Here is a 19,340-nt window from a genome sequence, read left to right as displayed (position 1 = left end):
TCAGCCTCTTCTGCAGTGCTTGCTTTACCCTGCATTCCAAATTGCTTTTTAAAAGCTAACTTACTAAAACAACCCAAACCCCTCCTAAGTGTTACAGGGTAATGATCTTCCTAAAAGTATTTTTGCCTTGTTGTCCTGCAGGAGCAGCAACGTACCATGAAGTTTGGAGCAGTTTGGATTAAGGGCTTGGAAGGCGGGGGCGGGAACTTGAATTGCTTAGAGAAACAACCTAAATACACATAGGGAGAGTGTTTGAGGAGATGACCTTAGAACTCTCAGTCCCCGCTGCCTTTGGTTCTCTGTCCCGGTGTCACGAGGGGCTCCCACACATTTCGCTCTCCCTTCCCAAAAACAATTGTCTCTTGCGGTTTCATCATACAGCTTTATTCAAACGACTTGCAGTAAGTGGAAGCACAGAAGCTGGTGTGTGGTTGTTTGTTTTTTTTTCCTATCTAATTTTTCAAAACCTTTTATTATCAACGTCTTCATTTTCAGTCTACTCCAGTGCTGCTTATAAATGCATTTAGAAAGCTTAACGTTCAAAAATAATGAGACTTTGTTCATTTCTAACAGTGACCAGGATATTGTGTAGTAATAATGTCTCCTGCCGCAATATAACATTATTTAGAATGTTTGGAGGGTCTTTGTAATTCAAGGTTAAAGATCCTGAGATAAGTCAAACTAGACTCAGTGTTTTTTAAAAATAGTATTAAGAAGAGGTCCTTGCAGTTTGGGAAAGTAGTTTTGAAGTGATGTCTCTTTTTTGCTAACTCATTAGCTTGTTAGATGAGGAATCAGTGAGAAAACATGAGAGCTTCTAGAGATTGCTGTTGTAAGATTTGATTGGCAGAAGTAATATCTACTCATCAGGGTCAAATAATCAACTTCTTCTGTAGTCTGGTCCAAATTTGTCGTTGTATTGATATTGTCCTGGTTATAGGAAATATTGTGCCATTATACTCCCACGCATCATAGGAGTAACAGAGATTGAAATTCTTTTTTTCTCCTTTGATGCCTCAAATATCTCAGCCTTCTTGAAGGATTTCAGCAGAATTTCCAGGGGTAAAGGAAGAGTAATCCTGGTCCATTTGAGCCTCTTAACAAGAAAAACAAAGGAAATTCTTCTGGGCTGTGCAAAATTTACCCTTCTGTCTTTATTAATTTGTCTACGGGCAGGTGCAGACACTAGCATGGTGTTTCTGAGGCACATGTCTGTATTCCCTATATGATTGTGAAACCATCTGCAGGATGGAAGGAGCTGTTACTGAAGGGCTGTCAATTCAGTATAGGATTTAAAGCCAAAGAGAGTTAAGGTGAGCGGGGATCCCCACCGCCCTTGTGCAGCCTGGCTCTGGGATGCTCGCACAGGCTCAGCTTGGATATCTAATGCAGTCTGTAGTGATCAGCGTCTGTGTTTTTAATAAATATCTAGTACTTGGATGCAATCAGCCAACTCTGTGTTGACTTGTGCCCGGTAGCCATGAGGAGTACAGTCTGACCAGCCATGAGCAGCTGTTAATATGTGATTTGTTAGGCTGCATTGAGTTTCTGTGCTAGTTTTTTCAGGTATTTGTTAAAATGTGAGTTCTGGCCTCACCGCAATTTTCCTTCTGTATTTGTGATAATGTTTCTGTGATATCTGCAGTGGATTAGAAAGTAATTTCAGAATATTAGTCAATTTCTGGTGTTTTTGAGTATCATAGCAAGGATAATTAAAGGAAAATCTTATGTAAGGAAGCAGCTGCCTGGAGAGTGTTAGCAAGAAGTCAGGCCACCACTGCAAATATTAAGGGATACACACGGCTCTGGCTACTTGTCTATGAGATGTCCTGCATTAAAGTGTGTTTTGACATCCTCTGTAGAAGAATTTGGTGTGCAATCAGTGTGTCAATATAAAAGAAATAGAAGCAGGCAATGGACTTTCCTCTAAATCCACTGAAATCCAGAAGGCAGATTTACCGGTTTAGGCCAAGTATTTGAGCTATGCCCCAGAATTTCTTCCTTGACAAGTTTATCAAGCAAACAGAAAATAGGAAGTTTCTCAATGTAGTACAAAAATCAGTCCGAAAGATTCTTTTGTTTTCTTCAGCTACACTTAAAGCAGCCTTACTCTGCTGTATGTTTTCATACATTGTAAAAAGGCCAATACTAGGATTTCTCTGATCTCCTCTATCCTATTGCTGCTTTCTAGGAAAGCTGCGTTACCTCTGGCTTTCCACATGTCACCTGTGTGGGGTGATGTACCTGTAGTTCAAGGTTCATGGCTTTAAGGAGCTACAGCGGATGCTTTTAAATCTTCTGTGTTTCCCGGAGCTCTGAATTCATACACTTATGGCTTTATCTACTGAGACAAGATACATTTCTGTATGTTATCTGACCGCAGCCTTCAAGTGCTAATTTACAACGAAAAATGAAAAGTCGACTAGATAACAAAAGATTGATTTAAAAAAAACCCACAAAAACAAACCCCACAAAAAAACCAAACCAAAGAAACGAAAGAAAACCAAAAAACCAGAAATCAAGTTTATTTTGAATAATGCCTCACCATGGTTCTGATTAAGAAAGAATTACATCAAATAGTCTTACCATAAGAAGAATGTATTTTTTCCATAAGTCAAGTGGAGAGGGGAAATGAGACACTGTAGTGAGCTTGTTGTTTTTCTTGCTCTAATTGGCTATAGCCACATGATTTAGGGCTATGACCAAGAGCACAGGAAGGTCTTTGAGGACATGCATATTCTAAATAAATATCTAAGTGTATTAATATTTGCTGTCTGTAGCAGTGTGGTTATCCTTGGGACCCTCACCCTCAGGAAAGTCTGGTATATCCTTGGGTTTGGGAAGTTTTCCCCCCAGTAGCTGAGATCACTCCCAGCCCTGCATGGGAACCATGGCTTTCTCGCAGGGCAGAGAACCAGACTCCTCACAGCTGCACTGGCTGGAAACCTGAACCTGAAATTAAAGTCTGAAGTGGAAATATTCTCCCTTTCTATTGTGTGAATTAATGGCAGTATCCAAGTTGCAATGAAGTCACAGGCAGTGTTTTGACCTGTGGTATGTGAAACTCCACTTATGCTACTTTTTAAACAGGTAAGAAAAAGACAAGTACCAAATAGTAAGCAGTCTTGTGAAAAAGCTAGTACTTGCCATTTTTTAATGACTCTTGTATTTATTTTGCATTGGAAGTATTAATTTTCTCCAAGTGTTGTATATGGTGTCCAACAGTAAAACACAGGCTCTGTCTGGCATTTGAATTGATGTTGGAACAGTGTTACTTGTGTGTTGTTGGTCATTGATCTTGCTGTGCAAAACTCTTTGTTGTAGCGAAGAAAAGGTGCATGCTTTGCTGAAAGCGGAGCTGCGGGATGGAGCTCTTTGCTAATCTCAAAAACATGAGCCCTGGAACTGATGCTTGAGATGAGAAAAACGACAGGCAAACTTGTGTGGATCCTGGTTCCTGGTGGAGGCTTGGCAGGTGTGTGGAAATATCACGGTATCACAGTATGTTTGGGATTGGAAGGGACCTCAAAAGATCATCTAGTCCAATCCCCTGCTGGAGCAGGAACGCCCAGGTGAGGTCACACAGGAACATGTCCAGGTGGGTTTTGAATGTCTCCAGAGAAGGAGACTCCACAACCTCCCTGGGCAGCCTGTTCCAGTGCTCTGTCACCCTCACTGAGAAGAAGTTTTTTCTCAAATTTAAGTGGAACCTCTTGTGTTCCAGCTTGATCCCATTACCCCTTGTCCTATCATTGTTTGCCACCGAGAAGAGCCTGGCTCCATCCTCATGGCACTCACCCTTTATATATTTATAAACATTAATGAGGTCCCCCCTTAGTCTCCTCTTCTCCAAACTAAAGAGACCCAGATCCCTCAGCCTTTCTTCATAAGGGAGATGCTCCACTCCCTTAATCATCTTCGTTGCCCTACGCTGGACCCTCTCCAGCAGTTCCCTGTCCTTCTGGAACTGAGGGGCCCAGAACTGGACACAATATTCCAGATGTGGTCTCACCAGGGCGGAGTCGAGGGGAAGGAGGACCTCTATCTGTGAAGAGTGTAGGACTTGGGTTTTCTTTCCCACATGCAGCCTTGAAAAGCCTGATTTTTATATTGAATGATCAGAGGATTGGCTTAATGCTTACAAAATACACGTAATAAGGACAAGGCCCCTGTTTCCAGAAAAAAACATTTCTTGTGCTTTTCAATACCAATTTTAACGTACATAATTTCAGTGTTAAAAGATACCTTGGCAGTACCATTTTCAAACTGGTATATTGGTGTATATGGCTTTGCATTCGGCTGTTTAGCTGTCCCTGTGTTACCAATGTTTTAGCTGTCTTTTGCTTTGTATGGGGCTTGTTAGTGGATGCCCTTGTGGCTGAATCTTTAAGGTAATAGATTTTATGAAGTGCCAAATTGTCAGGTTTGCTTTGCAGTCATGGTTTAGATGTGGATTATGGACCTTCTGAGAAATTTTCCTCACTCTGCTTCAGCACTCCAGTTTTTCTCTGGAAATAACCAGGCTGGGCAATGGCATTTGTTCCTTCTATGAAGTATTCATTAAAAAGTAACACAAACCTATGAGTTCTGTTTGGAATGGAATCTATGTTGCCTAACTTTAGCCTCCTTTAAACCTTCTCATTGTGTCTCTAAAATCCATCTCCTGTTTTGTCCCAGTGCCAAGGGTACATCCCCAAACAATCGCTTCAAGGCTCCAGCACAACCTCCCTGTCTCACTGTGTCTGTGGGTCAGTTCTTGGGGCTTTTTGAGCTTTTAGCTGCAGTTGGGCTGGTGCTGAGGCTTGGCAGCTGACTGCCATCTGATGTGATTAAAACAGAGTTTCTGGTGCACAGTCAGCTAAAAAGCCTGTGCCTTTTACTAATGCTTGGACTTTGAAAAGACATCCCCTGTCCCCTTAGCTTAAACACAACAATTGGGTCAGCAAGCAGCTGAAAAGGAGAAAAAAACCCCATTTGTCATCAAAAACCTGCCTCTTACATTTTCTTCTGCTGTGACCCTGCTGGCTCCTCTGCTTCTTTAGCCAAATCCTTATTTCCAAGTAAGGTGTAGAGAACAGTGCTTAAAAACCAAAACCAACCAACAAAACAACCAAGACCAATTAAAAAAGAAAAAACAAACAACCAACCAAACAAAAAAACCACAACACCAGAAACAATCTGGTCTTGTGCAATAAGACAAACCAGCATAAATGCTTTGAAGAGGTTTATTGTGAAGGATGTCTTCAGGTATTAATTAGGGTACACAGGTAGGTTACTTCAGGCACTAGTGTGTAAATGAAGTGGGAAAGAAGGATTTTAGTGCAATTAACATTTTTAGTTGCTGTGAAGCTGATAAAAAGTTTCCCCCGGCTTGAATTACACTCTAAATCTGATCCACTTGATCTTCAAGCAGGGCAGATGGAGACAGATGAATTGTGTTCCTGAGAGACAGTTCAGCTCGTATCAGCCTCTCTACTCCGGTGCCCAACCAGTAGTGTTGTCCCCACCACCTCAGAAAGAAGCTGGGACCCAGCATGAACGACTAGCCAACAGCCAGTTTCAGAAGGCAAAAACAACTTAAAAAACAACTAATTTTTTTTTTCCTTTAAGAAAAAAAGTACAGTGTGTGAAATGGCACACTCGAAGAAATGCAGGAAGATTAGTGCTGCTTATCATGGTAGCAAATTAATGACTGTCTAAAGCGGGCTTCAGAAATTTGAGTAGCACATCCACTTGTGCATCAAGAAAGCCTAAGGAACTCACCTGGGGAGAGGTAGTACCCACATCGCAGTTCTGGGCTGACTTAAGACCTGTGATCTTGAAGCGAGTACTTAAATCTACTTCTAAAAATTGTTTCATTAATTTCAAGGTTTTTTTCCTGTGACAAAATTAGAATTGTAGAATCATCTTGTGTCCAATTGGAACGTACCCAGGAATAAATTGATAGAATCATAGAACACCATCAACAGCAGAGGGCAAAGCATGAAACTGTAGAAATAATACCCTTGTGCCCCTCTACTTGTTCTCACATGTGGAAGCAAGAAAATAAACAACACAGGAAAAAAAATCAAGGTAGATGCCAAGTTTCAGCTGAAGCTGTAACTTCTTATAAAAGGGATCATTTACCCTCCCCTTCCAAAAATATAGATGGCTCGTAGACTTAAAAATGTTGGTCTAGGTAACAAAAGTGGTACAGTTAACAGTCTCCTGAAATTTTACTGCTCTGAGGTGTGTTGTGTTTTTTTGTTTCTTTTTTTGGTTTGGTTTTGTTTTGTTTTAGCTAGTCTCTGTTTCAGTTTTGTTCAGAAGTATTTTGTGCTGTCAAAATTGTTTGGCTGTTACAGTATCTTCATCTTGCAATTGAAATTTTGAAGAGGATCGGTCCATCTGGAGGAAAGCTCTGCAAGGACTGGGCCCTAAGTCTCTACTGCTGTCAACAGGATCTGAATTCTGTATGGTAGGTTTGCTGTTCTTTGAGGAAACAAATTCAGTCTGTTCCAATATGGCTTATGTACAGCCACTAAAGTAAATTTTACTCTTCTGCTGAACAATGTGCTAGTTTTCTTCCTGATGAAAATGGATATCCCCTTACAATGCCAATAATGAAGTTCAGTGCAAAATAGATGAATGCTCTGAATCTATTACTAGCAACACACTGGCAGCTTAATGCAATAAGAAATCATGAAGTCTGATTTCCATATGCATTATTAATTCATACGGGTAGAATGTTTTAACACAAATAAGGTAAAGAAGAAATAACTTAATTTTCTCCTCTTCCCTCCTCCTTTTCTTGAATGAAAGTGCTCTTCCTCCCCAGAGTCACATAGCGGTGCGGTGTACAAGCAACGTAATTTTTATTGTGCTTTCCAATTAACGTGGTGGGAAAACTCTGTGAGCAAGATGGGCTTTGTCCTCCTGCTCCACATCCAGCCCGGTGGCTGGTGAGGGCGGCTTGGCAAATGCAGCAGAAAAAACAGAAAAAACAAACAGCTGTACATGTTACTAATTTTGACTTATTTTGTTTGCTATCTCTGTCGTCTTTGCTAAAACAATTTCTCTTTTATTGTAGTCTCAGTGACATCAGAGGTGTGCCTGTGTCTCTTCATGTCTAGTTCATCTTCCTCCTTTGGTCCTCTGCAATACTGCAATAAAGAAACAACAGTGTAGTTCTTTATATGCTATAAATCCTTTTTTCTTTCTTCCATTCTCTGTTTTCCTTTCTCAGCTATAGACTGCCACTTTTACCAGAGCCCTTTAACTTATTTTCAGCCTATATATCTTCAGATCTGAGACAAGATTGGTGTTGTATTTCCACGTCGTTACTGCCTATAGTTTATCTCTCTTTCTAGGCCTCGTTAGTTTTTTATTCTCCCAAATCTGTATGTTGAAGAGAAACAAGGTCACCTGGATGCATTAGTAAATTTTTAGTTTATATATGAATGCAGAAGGTGAAGTTGGGCAGATTTACATATCAAACGTTCACTTAGCCAGGATTTCAGCTGTACTTTTTTTCTTTCCTGTCACTGTGCTCCTGGGGCCGCCCTTTATTTTTGTGTTAAGATGTGAGTGCCTTGGACAGGTCTTCTGGAAGTGAGTGAAATTGAACTTCCTTGAGGAAGAAGTCAGCGTTTTCCAGTCTTTCAGTTTGCATATGCCCTGTTGGACAGTAAATCTCTCTGAGCAGAGCTGGAAAGCTTCCAGCAGCATTTGGGGAGATTTATAGTCCTCCTCTAATATGAGAAAGGGAAGTGGCTGGGGGTCCCTTGTCTCCCTGCAGGGTTGGTGGAAGCACCTTGAGGCATTTGTCCAACACTTATTTAGATAAAATTCTGCATTTTTCTGGTCCAGTTTCCCCACTCTCTGGTAACAACCTCATGATGTTCACTGCTTTGCTCTCAGTGTGGTTAGTGCGTGAATAACCATTTGGTTCCCCAGGCTGCCCCATGTCTTGGCTTGGGGCAGATCCCATGGCAAAATGCTGGCCACCCCTTACCATTTTTTGTCTTCTAATTCAACGTTCATTATCAATTATTTTGCTTTTCTAAGCAAATGTAGGTCAAGAATGAAACATAAAACTACTTGGAAAGTGTGCTTAGCAGAAACACTTCAGTTACCTTTCCCCAGCTGTATTGTGGCTTAATGGCAAAGATCTGAAGCTAAATGCTAATGAGGATGCAGCTTCCTACAGGACACCTCAGCTATTTAGGATCCCTTTGCGGTGAATTACACACAGAAACGTGTTCAGTCTTTTAGCTCTAAAAAAGTCTTCTGTATTTGGAAAAGGTCAGATCAATTTTGAAACTTGGACTGACGTTTCAGGCAAATATTACTTTTATGAAAGATCAGTCATAAGTTCAAAAGAAAATAATTTGGTCACAAATAGATGATGAAGCAGGGTGCTCAGTACAGGGGTTGCTTTCTGGGAGTCTGGAAAGTATCTAAGGGAAGATGGCTCTGGGTTCCATTTCTCCTTGGTTGACCTCAAATAAAAATGAGATGTTGAGTCTAATTCTGGCGAAGTTGTGTCTGGACTGTAAGTATGTGAAAAGTTCCTTATGCAGCTCAAAAGCTACATGACTTTATGAAGCTGGTGATTTTCCTTTTGTTCTTGAGGATAGTTACCTGAGGAGCTGCTCTGATGTGGAAGATGTGTTATGAACAAAATTAGTTGAGATACAAGAGGGTTTGGAGAGAAGAAAACTTGTAATTATCTACATGTCAGTGCTTTGAACCTGGAAAAATAAGCAAGAGCGTCTAGAACAGCTCCCCTCTGAGCACAGCTGTGACTGTGCTGCCTTGCTGAAACCTGAGGGCAAAGTCTGTACAGTTCGGGTGTTAAACCCCCCGGGTCTGAGCTGCTCTGCAAAGCTGGAATGACGGGAACAGTGTGAGTGGCGCTGTTGGGAAAGGCTCCGCTGTCAGGAAAAGCATTGCTACGCTGGGGCTGGGAGCAGAGCTGCATTATTGACTTGCCCAGCTCCAGGGGCCCTTTGGGGAGTGGGCTGGAGACTTTTCTTTTCCCCTTGTGCCAGGACCCCAGATGAAGGCAGGACACTGTTGTTCGAGGAGGGGCCGAGCTGCTCCAGGGACTGATCCAGGGCTGACTGGGCAGGGGCTGCACTACCCACCTTGTTCAAAGCCCCTGCTGATATTTTTCTTTGTGCAAGGCAGGAGTCTTCTTAAAATAAATAACTTAGAGTGTGTTTTGAGCTGCGGAATTTTCTCCTATGCCCTACAAGGACAAAACCTACATTAGGCCTTGCTCTGGCAGGATAAAAATGAAACATGGAATTGAAAATTGAGGCTAGGTTAGATACAATGATCATAACTTGATTGTATGTGTGACGTGCGTAGAATAAAATCCAACCAATTGCATTTTTAGTGCTTTAAAAGGCCCATTCTAAAAGCTGCAAAGATTATTAGCCAAGCAGGTAGGATGATGATATCTAAATGGAAAAAATAAATGACGTTTTGGAACTGCCAGGAGCATCTCGCTCTGAAGCCCACAGCCAAGAGCAAAAGGATCTGCTTGTAAAAATAAATGCATTGCTACCTCTGCATCTAATATAAAGTGTACTGTGTCAATAAAATTCCCAAATATCAGAAATAGCAATGGGAAGTGGATAGAAGAGGTTGTTTATTAGATAACAGGAGCAGAAGCTGATCAGGAAAGAAACAGTATATAAGAAGTGTAACTATAGTTGTCAGCATTGAATATAATAATCTTTTGAATTTAAGTCTAGAGAAAACTACCACTACCAAAACTAATTGTATTATTAGGTAGAAAAGTGTCTGCTTAATTAATTCTTCTGAACCGAATCTGAGAAATGACCAGGTGATTTGGGCATAGCAAATGAAGGTGGTGACTAAATTCTTTCCAGTCTGGCTGTACCAATATTAAGGCCTGAGGCCGAGTTACTGTGGGTTGCCCTTGGGTTAGGCTGGATGCCATGAGCCGCTTAGTGCCCATTTTCTTCATTTAATTAGTGTTTTGTTCGGGGTGAAGTGCCTCCCGTATGTCAGGAAGGGTTTAGAAAGTGCAACTAATTGCCTAAACTTCATACAGTAGCTTATTTCAGTCATTCATTGTATGTGCAGCCAGATATCAGAAGAATGCTAAATAACATGTAGTTATCTGTAACCTGGTGACTTGCATTATGTGAGAGTGGGCTTGAATTGACTATTTTTGTTTGTTTAGTGTACATTGAAACATGGGGGAAATACAAAAAGCTGAATGTTAGTGTCGTGAATGTAGCTTAACAGACAGAGACGATGATTTGAGTTGCTGTAGGTGTGATTTACCCTGATCTTGGTTATGACTGTGAAATACTGATATGAATTTTGAGTGACGAGTACAAGATCAGAAAATAATTGATCTCATATAACCAAAGGTGTGGAGAATACATCTTGTAAAACTGATCACAGATGATATAACTAATAATGTTGATACTGTATATATTTTTCTGTGGGTTGCAGGCTCAGTTGTCATCATGTTTTGATTAGGAAACGTAACCATCCAATACCAAATGCACTAAAAGGCAGGTAACTGCTGGGACTGCGGAGGTCATGATCAGATACAATCATCATCCACCTCTAGGCTTGGAGAGGATTTCATGGCAGGGTTTCCACAACTTGTGCTTTGTCTCCATGCTATTTTGTGATTAAATCAGTGATCTGAGGAGGAAAAAAATGCAGGTAGGATCACTAGCAATAGAAATTTTCAGATGACACAGATAACTGCTGTCAGTAAACTTCTAGTCCGAGGGGAAGCTGGAGTGGTAAATAATGAGGAGATAAGATCATTGGTTCAGTGCAATCTGGGTGGTTTGGTAAATTTGGTATAATACGCCTTGTGAACAGGAGTAAAAGGGCGATGAACTGGTGAGATCCGTTCCTGTGTCTGCAGCGTGTGGGGTGGGAATGGGAGAGTTTGCTGCCCTGCCCCAGGTGCAGTGATTTGTGACCCCGCACTGTGTCCTGCGCTTTGGGGACACTGGGAGCTTTGAGTGGTCCCACATGTTGCCTGAGAACTGGCAGGGATTGCTGTAAGGCTCAAGCAGCAAAATCTTGGTTTAAGAGGAATTTGAAGGGTGACTTGATGATAGTCTCTAAGGGAACAGATATTTGGCAGTTCAGCAGATAAGACTTGGCTTTTTTCCTACTGGTGAGTAAGATTTGGGTCAACTTGCTCTTCACTGTAGAGAGTTTTCTGTTACTGGTTATTTTAGAGACCAATTGCCCTGTTTTTCTATAAGATATGATTCTAATGCAAACAAGATTTAACTCTGGGAAATCCAATGTGCAGCATGTCACATGGTGCTATTTGCTTACAGCTTTATAACTTGAAGATACTTATTAGACTGGGAAGCTCATCTGGATAAAAGTCTCAGCCAAGAAGTGTGTTCTGTCATAATAACTCTCACAGGAGCTCGTGTTTCTGTAGGTGTGTTTTTTTCTTTTTTCTGGCTAAAACTTTGCCTTGGGAGAGGCACATATGGATGCTGGGGTGCATTTATTTGTTTGACTCATCAATGAATTCTTCGGCACAAAAATCTGGAGATGAATACTGTCCTGCAGACTTTTTCTGTGTGACTGGAAAATCCACCCATCTCATACATACTTTACGGAGACCCGAGCAATTAAACTTGTAACGGTAAAGAACACTTAATTCTCTTTCTATTTGTAGGCAGCATAACTTCCTGTTAAAATGAGTTAGGTTTTATAAATTCCTGTGAAATTTGGCTGCATGTTTGTATACAAGTTCCTTTATTCTGAGGTGCTCAAGACAGGGAGAAAAGGACTTGCTGTTGGTATCACTGCAGTTGTCAAAAATGCAACACTATGGACTTTCCCTGTTTCTGTAAGGTCTTATCTGCAAGTCTGAACATGGTACTATAAATTAGAAACTCTATTTATCCCCCAGAAAAACAGATCTGCCTTGTGACATTGAGTTTATTTAAGTCTCCTTTCTGTCCCCTGGCTTTCATCTTGTGGATTCAGACAAACTGCTGAGAGCATCATAAATTCTCAAGGTAACTCTCAGAAATGCTTCAAAAACATGATTGTTCGTGCAGAAAAGGCCTGTAAATTTTAAGCACCAAGCAACACATAACTCAGTTGTGCCGTGAAAGGCAGTGGTGTAGGATAGATGGAGATCTGACTTGAAACAAGTCTTTCAATTTTCTTCCTTTCTTTTTTCCCTTGAATTTAGTTGGTTCTTTCCTATTCTTGCTCCCCCACGCCCTTCCTTGCCGTGGTGTTTCCCAGCTGTCTTCTCCCTGTTTCATTCTGCCTCTTCTTGAAGAATTGTTCAAATTAAAGATGTAGAAGGACACGGGAGTACACTTATGCCAACAAGCCTCTAAGAAAAATGACGATATATTGTCCTTTCTTGCAGCATTTGAAATGATTGGGACAGAAAATGTAAGTTTTGGGACTTCAACAATTTCTTCTCATGAGGCTTTCCTGGTACCCGAGAACTTATATAATCACAAAGCTTCCTCTGGAGTCCCAAATGTTTCCTGTGTTGTCTTCATTTGATGGCCCATAAAATGATATTAGTACCCCAAGAAGGAACACAATCCTTAGAGCGTTGGTGGATGCTGTGGGCTCTGCGTGCTCAGCGCCTGGCGGAGCAGTGACCGACTGCAGTGAGCGCTGGAAATGTTTCCTACAACGAGCTCTGCTGGGTTGCTTATCTTGCAGCTCTTTGTGATGCTGGAAATAGTGCTGAGAGCTACAAGATAGTCTTGGTTCGGCTGCACCGGGCTAGCGTGGCAGCTTGTTTTCTATTTCCAGCGTTCTTCAATGCCTGTGCAGGTGCAACCTGAATTTGATTAGCTTGTTTTCATATCTAAAGTAAGCAACACGGCTAAATTGCAACAAATTATTGTCTACTCTGTACTGACATAATCTTGATTGTGGCAAAGTTCATGTTGATTTCAGAGAAACAGCATTTCTGCATCTTCCCAGTCATGGCTTTATTTTATTTCAGGCAGCGTTTCTATCACTGGGTTTCCTTTTCCCTTCTTTGAGTAGCCTTGCAATGCCTAGTAATTTTGTATTAAGTTCCATTACTTCGCCTTTGGGTGATTAATTAGGATTGCAAAAACCTAACTGTAACATTTACCATTTACTATAACACTTTGTCTGTAGTTTTCCATGTAGCTTTTAAACTATAATGCCCGTGTTTCACTCTCATCAACTGGAATTAATTTCCAAACATGACTTCTTGAGAAGTGTGCAAGAATTTAATCTCAGATTGACGTTAAACTGTGTATAGCCCTGTTAACTTTGACACTGAAGTCCCATGCTGGCTTTGGTTTGATTTTACTTTGGCTTTTGTTAATATGAAACCGCTTATGAGGTGGTTTGAGAATATGAGGTGAGGGTTCCCCCTTGAAAAGCCAGGTTAATTGGAGATGGCAAGGGGGGCAGAGACATTCTGGCCGTTGTTGGTAGTTAATGGGGAGAAGAGCATTAATGATGTAAGAGGTGACCAGGCAAGGCTGAGGCCTTCAAACGGGACCAAGAGGAAACGACAAATCTTCACATTTTCATGGCTTTTTGTTTAGCTTCTTGGGGAAGAGGTGGAGAATAGAGGGCTGTCGTAACAGAACTAAGAAGGTTAAGGTATTCACTTAATGTGCTTCAGTTTTATCATTTGGTGTCTTACCTTCATTATTCTGCCTTGGGGAAAATAGCATCTTTTTGTCTTGACCGCATGCTGATGCCAAGCAAACTGACATGCCCTTCTGTGGATGTGGCTGCCACAGAGTTTGCCAATTAATTTCCTAAATTATTATTGCAATCTGCAAAATAATTAAACCACTAAAATAACTTGTAGTGCTTGAATATTATTTCCTCCTAGTGTAAGTAGGAGTTTACACAGTGTGCAGATTAATAACAATATGCACTATATAGGAATAAGTATGTTCTGGGCTATGTAAAGAAACTCATGGTTGAATGGATTAGTTCAGATGGATATAAAATAAACAAGAAGCTTTATCAAAGCAAAACACATGACATTAATCCTGTATGGTCTGCATGTTACATGCCTGTCCTGGTTTTGTTAAAAACAAGAGCGGTTCTCTTTTAGCGATTTTTCTTTCAGCTCAGTTCTTCTAGTTGGCTGCACTTTTCGGAGTTTTAGCCTGCATATTTTTCCTAGGATGCTGTACTCAGTGCTGATAAGAGACCAACGGAATGCTGAAGAAGCTCATGTTTAGATTCATTACTATGGTAGCTAAGAAAAACTGCTAAGTTTTCCCACGTTCTGTTGTGAGAGGGGCGTGTTTGAGGAGAGGTCGACGGAACAGGTGACTAGAACTGACCAACGGAAGTATTCCATCCCATAATCGTCATACCCCCTATATAAGAGGACTGCTGTGCAGTCCCGCCCGTGACTTCGGGGCGCCTGAGCTGCAGCTGCTGGAGCCGCCAGCCCCGCACCCCCAGCTCTGCTGCTGAGTGACGCCAGCGCCACATCCAGCACTGCAGACTGGGTTTGTATATTTTGTATATGTATTCTCTATTTATTAGTAGCATTAGTAAAAGCCTTTAAAACCTTCCAACTTGAAGTCTAAGTCTCTCTTCCTTTCCTCTTATCTTTCCAATCATCTTTCCGATCTAAAGGAAAGGGGTGGTGGCAAGTGAGGGGATAACAGGGAGCGTCTGCCACAGTTTATTGCCACCTTGCCTTAAACCTTGACAATGCTTTGCGTATTGACCGGGTGTGTACTCCCAAACTATTAATATATGGTGTGGATTTTTTTTTTTTAATTGAGAAAGCTGTATTGGGTGGCAGGTCTGTATGCTGAAGTAGTTGTACCTGGTTAAGGGCATCAACTGCAGACTTGTATTTGTAGATACGATTTACTGATGTATTGCTAATAAAAACCTTCTGTAAGCTTGTGTAAAGGTGTGTATTGTCCAGTTATTAAAAAGTAATGACAGTGACTGACAGCACAGGACTTGTCAATCCGTGCAGGGACTCTGCCAACACAAGGTATACTTTGGCGATTGGATATTGTATGTTATCTGGCTTCTCTTTATATTATTCTTTACTATTCTAAGAGCTGTTAGAAGCAACTTGAAACGTGGATGAAATAAGGAGAGTGTGACCTGATTTGACTAACTTCAGTGGGGAAAAATTGCATTTAAGTGTAGTATTAGCTACAGCATGTGTGTGCTCTGTGGCGATGGGGCTGCCTTGGGCGAAGGTGCAGGGCTCTGAATCTACTGGGTGCAGAGACTGGTGGATCAGCAATACATCTGCATTTTAACTGAGGAGTGTATATATATTAAACTTGGTAAATAAGGCAGGAGTTTTAGAAACAAATAAATGAATAAAAAAACCTAAATCCCAGAAATCTGAATCTGATTAGGTCTTTTAGAAACCGGTAAGTGAACGTGGATAAATAATGGAATTGCATGCATATACAGAGACCAAAGAAAATTTGAAATGCCTCTTAGAATTCATAAAAACACCATAAACTTTTTTCCTCATTATGGCATCCCTAATTTGTTGGTTTTAGGTATCTACATGGAAGGGAGAGGGGTGTGACTTCTAGTGCATTTTAATGACTGTTTTCTGTGCAAGTACTGTAGTTAAAATGTGACGTGTTTTGACTGTCACAAAACCTGTTAAATTGCAATTAGACCTTTTTTATTTTTGATGACATGGCAAAAGGTTCAAATGCATTTTCATCCCAATCACCACCTTGTTTGTAGTTGCATTCATTGCTCCGAGGCTGAAAAAAAGAAAATATTATGCAAGTGAAACCCTTTATACGCCCCAAACTGTATTAAATCTATCTGAAAGCATCCGGTATTAATCTTGTTTATTTGCACATCACTGATCTCACTAGAGCTGCTGTGGATTTTGACCAGTGTAGAAGCAGGCAATGGTCTAAGATGTAAAGCTTGCTTAATTATTTTCCTTTTCTTCTTTTCACAGTGACCAAATGCCATTGGGAAATCAAGGGAACACCAAGTAAACATACAATGGTAGGTTTGTATATAATTATTTGTTTTTGTGGTTATTAAGCAGTCAATTTGCATATTAAAAAATCCCTTTTGAGTCTAATCTGGAACAAGTGGCTTTTGAAATGATTCCTGCAGACAAGTCTCTCAGAACCATCCCTGCCTTTTTGCTATTAATATGCCAATAATGCTAAACAAGCTTCTCCAAAGCCAATGGCTTCTTAGAAACTCTCTAACAAAGAATATTAAGCCTTTTAAGTTGTGTAATTTTACTTTGTTTGGCTCAATTGCTTCTGGTTTTGTATGATAAGGACCTGGCATAAGCTGCATAAAACATTACGTGAAGTCGTCACAGCACTGGAAGTTTATTGACGACTTTCTGCACTGAAGAAAAACTCTGTCTTATCCTTGGAGAAGCTATTAATAAAATGCCTTGTGTGGTTAAATCCTGTTATTCTTTATTCACCTTGAAATCTGATGAAAGAAGAAAAAGTGTGTAGTGGTACGATGAATATCAGTTCATGTTTTGCGTTTGTAATCATTGCTGCTACTTGATAACAGCTGTAGAGACAGAGGATCCAGGAAAAATGAGCTCGCTTTGAAAACTCTGGCACCTAATACATGATAAGATTACTACTTACTAGGAAGTTTGTGTCTGAAAAAAACTGATATAGCAAGTAACAGAGGTCTAGGTGCCTCCTAGTTTCAATTCCCCGTCATTGTAGGTGAATGCATATATTTCATTCAAAAAGAGCCCTTGATGTCTGACATGGAATAGAACTGCCTGGTTTTATTCTAGGAATCTGTGGTTTTATTTTCCTGCCAGCTTACAAACACTCTTACTGATCTTTATTCTCAAACCTTTCTGGAGTCACCAGCTTGCATGTTGGGAATGGTGTAACTTTTCAGATTCTTCTGAAGTATTCTGTTTGCAATCTAATTAACTGTCAATCTTTGGATATTCCAGCTGAATTGTTACAAAAGTCTTGACAAATGTCAAAATACAGGTCTGAGGGGAGTGATGTGTCTTTTCAGCACTTCAGAAAAAAAGAATTATTTTCTGCATACTGCAAATGGACAGCACAGGCCATCACTTTTTTGTTTTCAGAGGCAGGACAATTATATTCAACGAACAGCCTCACAGAATGTGTTGCTGATAAACAATATTTGCTGGTCCGCCTTCTAGGTCTTCATAATATTATCCAGTTCGTTAAAAATGTTTCTATCTTTTAGTGTCTTCCAACAACCCTTAGATATGCTGGGGATTTTTGCCATTGAATGTAGTTTCAAATGCTTTATGCACTTGGGTGTCAGTCTGGGGGGCTCAGCTGCCCTTCTGCTGCAGCACTCCCTAAAATAGTGTTAGCCATACATGGAAGGTGAAAGATTTTATTGCATTCATCTAATCTTATTTGTTCTAGAACCACTGGGACATGAGCTGAAAGGTCACAGAATCCGTAATAACCCTCCATCCAGCAGCAGGTAGGATATGAACTTGGTTATACATACAGAATTAGTTAATGGTAGCTGTGGTCTTCTCTTTTATGCATGATGTAAATTCCTCCTCATAGGAAACGGAAGTGAATATACTTCAACAGGTAGTTAAAAGTAAATGAGATAGCCTGAAGTGCCTGTGAGTGAAAACTGACATGCATTTTACCTAACACATGTTGTCTTTGGGAATATATGAAATATAGATTTCACAAGTAGTTTCTGAAACTGATTATTTGACTTCTGTGTTAAGATCTGAAATTTTAAATGCTTCTAAACTTCTAAAAAAGCCTACATTCCCTTCAAGGATGGTTGAAAATTTAGAAAGAAGCTTCAGCAAAATTTATTTCTTAGTGAAAATTCTTGCTTTTTATTTTTATTTTTTATTTTTTTTCCTCCTGCTTCTGTATAGCTTTTCTGGATGCAATGACTTTATGTTCCTTGTCAAGTTTATAATACCAGGGAACAAGCAACTTGCAGACATTTACAAAAACAAAAACTTCTGATTGCAGTAACTCGCTCACTGGGATTGTAATTTAAATTCTCTGAACTGAGGTGTCATTAGTGTTTGAGTGTTGTTACTATCTGATGACTGCTTGGATGCCTGTGTAGAAATGAGCTTTGTCGTTATTTTCATGTGACCAGATGGATCACAGAAAACAACCCCTGGAAGTGAGGGTGGCTTTCCACCGTTTCCCAGCTGTTGTGCATGGCTGGACCATAGCAAGGAGGAGCAAACCCCTGTCATTTAAGAATGCCTGGGATCTCTGCATGTACCTAATACATACCTACTATCAGTTTAGTGTCTGTCAAGCACACAAATATGAAGTTCTTTTTCCAATATTTTAATCAGCATTTTTATACCTGAACAAATCAGCATAACCTTGGTGCTAGCACAGAGTATCAACCACTTCTACTCGAAGTCTCACTGTCACTTGATTTATTGAGGAAACAAATGGGGAAGATGAAATAACTTTTAAGGAGATTTTTGCAGGGAAATAAGAATTTTATTAATGGGTCCATGGTATGAATTAGAAAGAAATAACAAACACTGGAATCAATTTCATTTTTTTTTTTTAATTCACAATTTACATGCATAAAGCTTTTTGAAATGCAAGGTAGGAGCCTGGGAAAGATTACTTGCCCTCCATTCTTTTGGCTTCTAAATGTGCATTTTGTGATTATCCTGTGTCTCATTCTCCCGCAATGAATAGCGTGTGGTTATTTTATTTTTTTTCAATTGCAGAGGCTGACTTTTCTTCTAGCTTGTTTATTTGTGATGATTACTCTTCAGAGATGTGAAGCTAGGTACAACATTATCAACAATTTTCTGTTTCCCATTGTTGATTTAGGCAAATATTTGCCACTGTAGAGGGTACACAGTACTGATATTTTACCCTCCTAATGTGCTTTCCCCCATATACTGCCTGAAGATTGTATTTTTCTGTCATATTGATGCAACTTGAAGGAAAGAAAACAGCGAACAAAATGTTAGCAGTGCTTGGGCAAGTGCTCTTACCCAATAAAAAAATCAAAACAAAACAAACCTATACATTTGCAGGTGTGAGATTGAGATGGGAGTGACTTTGAGAGGTAATGGGGGCTATTGGATGCAGACAGGTATCTACCTGAGCCGAAGATGGGCTTAACCCTTGTTTCTGCAGGGTTCTCCCTGGGATCTAGGTTTGTACATCAGGGTGCATATGCATCTTTCCTGTTGCCTTCCTCTTGTCCCCATGCGTGCTCGGTGATCCCCAGGATAAGAGATGTGGCTTTGGCAGGTGTTGGTGCTCCCTCGCATGCTCTGGGTGTAGTGCTGACCACTGCTTTTGACTTGAATTTCCAGCCTTTTTCTCTTGGAGTGT

This window comes from Columba livia, chromosome 6 (genome assembly GCF_036013475.1).
Source record: "Columba livia isolate bColLiv1 breed racing homer chromosome 6, bColLiv1.pat.W.v2, whole genome shotgun sequence".
NCBI classification, from domain to species: Eukaryota; Metazoa; Chordata; class Aves; order Columbiformes; family Columbidae; genus Columba; species Columba livia.
Note: the sequence above shows the minus strand (reverse complement) of the source record.